Source organism: Polistes fuscatus, unplaced genomic scaffold (genome assembly GCF_010416935.1).
Source record: "Polistes fuscatus isolate 324 unplaced genomic scaffold, CU_Pfus_HIC Scaffold1, whole genome shotgun sequence".
Lineage (NCBI taxonomy): Eukaryota > Metazoa > Arthropoda > Insecta > Hymenoptera > Vespidae > Polistes > Polistes fuscatus.
Window position 1 is genome coordinate 7,698,842 of NW_025112997.1, and position 6,403 is coordinate 7,705,244.

General features: G+C 35.4%; 1 long non-coding RNA gene across 2 annotated transcripts; it reads left to right on the top strand.

Annotated features, from left to right (window-relative positions):
- Positions 1 to 1,351: 1,351 nt before the first annotated feature.
- Positions 1,352 to 5,132, top strand: LOC122514588. Of its 2 annotated transcripts, none has more exons than XR_006303091.1 (3): positions 1,352 to 1,575; positions 4,410 to 4,557; positions 4,783 to 5,132. It is a non-coding gene; the product is annotated as an uncharacterized LOC122514588 (long non-coding RNA). The 2 variants fall into 2 exon arrangements; XR_006303092.1 differs by lacking the exon at positions 1,352 to 1,575 and adding an exon at positions 3,857 to 3,939.
- Positions 5,133 to 6,403: the final 1,271 nt, after the last annotated feature.

Genomic DNA, 6,403 nt, shown 5'->3' on the forward strand with positions numbered 1-6,403 from the left:
CTTACGCTCCTATTCCACTCCTCTTTCGTCTACCCCTTACCAAGCGATTTATCCTCGGGTAATTAGCACGGCTAATAATTAATGTGGCCGCGCATTGTGCTAATTATCACCGGGAACCTTTTAAGAAATGAAAGAACATCCGAAATAAAACCAAAAGGGGGACGACTCGAGTGGGATGGAAAAAGAAAGAAGAGGAAAAAAAGAAATGAGGAGGTGGAGATGCTGGAGATGGTAGAGGTGGAAAAGGAGGGAGGAGGAGGAGGGTTTACTACGACGAGGAAAGAAGACGATATTTATCGTGCTTAAGGACTTTGCCGTCTGCGACTCTGGCTCTGGAATTGTGCAAATTAAAGAGCGTAATAGCGAGAGCGGAATGATATCGCGATGTTCGCTCTCCCCCTCTCCTCTCTCTCTCTCACTCTCTCTCTCTCTCTCTCTTTCTTTTTCTATTTCTTTTTCTTTTACTTCTTCTACTTGCTATCGTGTTACTTAAAAAATTCATCATTTCGACGTGCTTGATTTCGATGCAGTCTGGCAAGCGTTCGCTTCGTGATTGCTGAAATAAAACGGAGTGCCTGAGAGTGATCGAGTTTATAATACGGCTGGCGTGTTGGATAACGAATCACGATGATCGATAACGAAACACTCGACTATTTACTTAAGTTGAAATACAATATGTTAACTATTTAATTATTAGCGAATACTATTTAATCATTCTTGGAGAGAAGCGTTATAACAGATTTTGAAGTAATCATCTAAAATATTAGATACCTATGAATTGTAAAATTAATAATCTTTTATTGGCTAATAAAATCCGAGTTAATCAAAATTAAAATTTGCAAGTAATACAATATAAAGTGTCTAGTAAGCGTAGTTTAACAAATTGAAAAGTAATTTTTTAAAGTAATAGATATTTATATATAGTAGAATGGTGTATTCATATTTTATTGATAGATAGAATTCATGTAAATAAGGGTAAAAACTCTCACGAAATTTAGCATAAATTGTTGCTATATTGAAGAATACTAATTTATAGTTGTGTGTATGTACATGTTAGCGAAATTTTTGTAACGTACGCGGCTATATAATATTTCAAGTGAATGCAATAGGTGTCTCGTACACATAAACGATAACGTAGGGAAATATGACATACGTGTGCGTTCATACAGACGACGGCCAACGAAGCCAAGCAGCTATCCATCAGGGTGCTTTTGTCGCCCTAATGAGAGCTTGAATTATTCAGCTTAGCAAACCCCACCTCTTGCACCTTTCCACCCCTACTTTCTCGACTCTCTCTCTCTCTCTCTCTTTCTCTTTTTCACTCGCTCATTCATTCACTCACTCTCTCTTTACCTTAAAAGTCGTCCGTTCGTATCCCGTTACCTTGCGTATTTCTTCCCCTTTCTCCGGAATTCGTAAAAAAAAGGAGTATAGAAAAAAGTGACTTCTCGAAATAAGTATACACACAGTTCGTCGTAGTAAAATCCAGCTGACCTCTTAATTTCAAAGCACCACCAAGCAGAGTACTTACAAGTTGCGAGAGAATTCGGCCAACTACACGTAAAGTTAACCAAGGTTCTTATTAAGATGATTTTGTACTTGTCAATTTAAGATTCATTATAATTCTTTTCCGGAAATATCATAAAAATAATATTATCATGATTTTATCTCTATATGTAAAATAAGAAAAAAATATTTCTTGCCAATGGAAAAAAACTTCTTTTTATTCTCTGTTTCTCTTTCTCTGTCTCTGACTTTCTTTCTCTTTCGTGTAAGGAAACAGAGATTTTTCATAATGTATTTACTGCAATTTCACTAGCGAACAAGTTTCTCGTGAATTTTAAAATGTCGAGTTGCCCGTTTGAGTTTCCTTCTTTCTCTCTCCCTCTCTCTCTCTCTCTTTTAAAAAGAGTGGCGCTGGGTATGCCGTAAATGCTTCAGGTGCCCCTAAGACATCGTTTTATCTCGTCTGAACGTATAAATACGAGCTTTTCCCGTCCGCGACCTCTTTCATACATACATATACAGCTTTCTCGGTATTGCATACGCGGTTTTAGGCATCTATGCAAAGCTCAAAAGCTCATTTCCACCGAGATAATTGCACTGTGATATCGCGAGACTGCAACCCTTTTTCTCTCAACGCGAAAAGAAAGATATAAAAAAATAGGTAGAAAAAGAAAGATATAGAAAGAGAAAGAAAATGAGAGAAAAAAAGAGAGAGAGAGAGAGAGAAAAGACTTGCAGATGTGTCGTCGACGACGGCTTTTATTAAAGTTTTCCTCTCTGATGTTACGCGCTACTTTTACGTTATCATTTTATGTTGAAAACTTTCTAGTACGTAAGTCGATAAAGTTTTGCACTAATCACTAACCTCTTTTCTTCTTTAAGATTTTCGTCGTTAGTGCGGCTCTCACGTCGAAAATTCTTCTCAAAAAGCGTGCCACGATCATGACACGACTTGTTCATTATTAAAACGTTCTTTTAATTAAAACAACGTTTATCGATAATAATTTATAAACACATGCGATGGAACGTTTCAATTATTTATTATCATTGTTGTAACAATCGAGTCGCGACATTTCTTTAATCTTTTCGCCCTCCCCTCCATCCTTTACAACTTCTCCCTTCTTTTACCCTTTCCTTTGTTCAAACTTCATTATTACTACCGAAGTAAATGCTTAAATGAATAAAAAATTTTAATCTCATCTTTAATCGAAAGTTCACGTCCGAAGTATTTTCGAATTTTAACGCATATAGACCCTAAAGATTCAAAAGATCGGTTTCGCTTTTTACAAAATGCAATACGAACGTTAATTACAAATACTTGCTCCGAATTAAAGTAGGTAATTAAAGAAAAATTACAAAAGAAGAAAAACGAAATAAAAGAAATGAAAATTTAATTAGGTTCTTATCAAGTACCTAGTTACCTACACGTATATACAAGAAGGTATACCAGTAGTTGTAAACAATTTTACGATTTAGTTTAGGAAATTGAGAAAAGTATTTCGTAGAAAGAAAAGTAGTAGAGAACGGGGAAAGATGAAGTACTCTAGAGAGGGAATGCATAGATCTACGTGTATAACTACCGTGAGAAAGATGGGATGGGGGTCGATGGAAAAGAGATCGAGTAAAGGATGGTGGGGAGAAAGAGAGAGAGAGAGAGAAAGAGAGAAGTAGAAGAAGAAGAAGAAGAAGAGGGAGAGAGCAAGTCGAATGGGCCGCTACATCCGAAAGCTATTATAGCCGCTCGAGCGAATCTCTATTAAAACGTGTTTACACTGGCTTAGGGGTTGACTGAAGCCGCCCCTACTAGTACCTGCCTTCAACCAACTCCGTTTCGTAGCATTTCTACGTGCGGCGTACGTAGGGTGCGCGCGCAATCCACTTCACTTGACTTCGTGCTGGCTTACAATGTTGGTGGTAGTAATACTAGTAGTGTTGGTGATAGTGGTGGTGGTGATAGCGGTAGTGGTGGTGGTTGTGAAGAGCTATAATATGGAGAATGCCATCTAATTGTCGCGTGTATGAATAGTGAATCCCGGAGCACTCGAGGCTATGAGCCAGATCCGAGCTAACACAAGGGGAGAGCCATATGAGCTAATCTATATTTTGATAGCTCGACCTCCGGGCTGCTGCTTTCTCTCCTTCCCTTCCTCCTTCCCTTCTCTCTCTCTCTCTTTCTCTCTCTTTCTCTCTCTCTTTCTATTTCTATCTCTATTTCTATCTCTCTATCTTTCTTTCTCTTTCTCTTTCTCGTTCTAGACGCACACAAACACACGTGCTATGTATTGTCGTGTGTGTTGTCTGCTCTAAACCGGTACACGCGATTACACCTACATAACCAGCTCGTCGAAACCGGCCCCTTACATATTATTGCCTATCAGTGCGGGAGGGTTGCTCGTCCCCATCACAACTCACAACACTATCTCTTCTGACGAGGTTACATTACCCACCTATTCTTTTTCGTTCTCTGTTATTTCATTCTCCTCGGGCTCAATCGTCTCTTCTCATATCGAGATACATAAGTAGCGAACGGTGTCTACTATATAAGTTGGCTTTATTTTCTTTCCTTGTCGTAAATCTTCCTACTACGAATATGAAATCAGCAACCCCTATCGAAGATTTATACGATTTATACGTTCTAATATTTTATTTGTATTAATTTATATAAGCACTACAAAATAATATAAATAATTTAGGAGTTTACAATATTATTGTATTATTGTATTAAAATACTAATTATAAGTATTTTCATTACAATTTCAAAAGATAAATTTAACGTATTAAGCGTAGAAATTAATTCTATACCTTCAAAACAAAATGTCGTGTTTATTTATAAAGTAATCATACATCTATTATTCTTCGATAATAATTTTCGTTATTTTCGATAACTTTGGTCTATCTTTCAGGAAACTGCCGAATTCCTGGACGAAAAAGGGATAGCAATTTTTACGTAATGACTATAATATTAAAGCATAAAATTTATTTCTACATCTAATAAAAGAACAAAGAAAGATATAAGTGATGGACTGATTGATCGGTATTTCACAATACCAGGTATTCTCATAATACTATATAATTATAAAATATGAATTTAATATAAAACAAATACAAGTGATTAATCGATTAATGATAATGTTCTAGTTCTCACGAAAATTTATAAATAATAAATGATCTGTCCCATACACGTGTTATAAAGATAACATATCTAATAATCTAGGCTGTAAAGTATCAAATTACATAGGTGTATATATATATTTATCTGTCTATCTTACGTTATAGCTCGTTCCCTTCATTCTTTTCCGAAAGGTCATCTGGGTACGTTTAATACGAACGACACGTGAAGAGGTTGATACGAGGATAACGCAAAATGTATCCTGTTTCCCATGATAGTCGAGGATCGAGAACGCATTTCAGAGCATGTAATCGTTGGGGCGTCACAGTTGGAAGTATATGGCGGCATTTTGGAGCGTCGAGACGCCGGACGTCGCAATCCAAGCATCCCCGCCCCCTTCTCTTTCTCTTCCCTAACCTTTTCGTTTCTTTTCTTTTCCAAGCTTGCTTTCCTTGTCCACCATTGTGATGGTAATGTTTCTTAGGCAGGGCCGTATTCTCTTATGGAAAAACGCGTCTCTTCCTCTTCCTTTTTCTCTCTCTCTCTTTCTTTCTTTTTCTTTCTTAAATAAATCGTATCGCCCACCCGATGAATTACGAGCTATATCTACTAAGCAATTTGTATCCATCATCGCGATTTATCTTTGTGTCGTTCCTTCGAACTAGCTTTACGCTTGGTCATTCCTTTCAAACAAATAGGTTACTAAAAGAATCTTGAATTTTTAATCACTCGATTAACAACACAGTATATATTAGTTGTTTATTTTTTCAAAGTAGTTTAAGTCCATTCATTCTTATATATGTATATTGTGATATTTAAGAGTTTACGTTGGAATTGATTTTATAGAGTATTAGTAAACGTTAATGAATTTCAAATTTTATTGCCTGACAATTTATTGTTAAAAAAATAAAATGTTCTTTTGAGTTTTAAGTGGATTTATACTGCTTTAAAAAAAATAATATTTGTACGTTAAAATAGATAGTGAAATATTTTTTAATAAATATTAGGCGTAGTAGTTAATTCGGAGCTTTGTTATTAAATTCATTACACCAATATCGACATATTTTTTATGTAAAGTTTCCTGAAAGATGGACTAAAATTATGGAAAATAATGTAGATTATGGCGAAAAAAAACAAACGTATGGTTACTTTATTAATAAATACTTAATTTGTTAAAAAGGTGCCGAATTAATTGTTACACCTAACATATCATAAAAAGTTTGTACTGTTTAGCTTTGTTATTAACAATATGAAAAATAGTTATTCTTACTTAACTGAAACTAGTCTTAATTTATTTAATTCAAAATTGGACTTATACCGCATTCCCAAAATAAATACGTCTCGTAATATTTTTCTTTGTAAAAAAAAAATAAACTTTCGATAGCAACAACTATCTTTTATTTCTCTTAACAAACATATTCACGCTGATGTATATAAATATTATGCATAATTAAACAAAACAAAACAAAAAACATAATAAAGAAATACAAATCCTTAACGAAGCGTGAAAAATCGTTTAACTCCTGGTGTTAACTTTAACAATATGATTTTTTTTATTTCTAAAAATATGCGAGGTAGGTTTCGAATACATAACGAGCAACACAAAGAGACAGGTATATACACGCGAAGAAAATCGAAAAGCTGGAAGACGATAAAAGAGAGAGAGAGAGAGAGAAAGAGAGAGAGAGAGAAGAGAGGGTAAGGAAGAAGGATGAAAAGGCAAGATAGAGGCACTATAGATACCGGAAGGCAAGAACCAAGGTTGGGTTGAGGGCGCCATTACGTCCG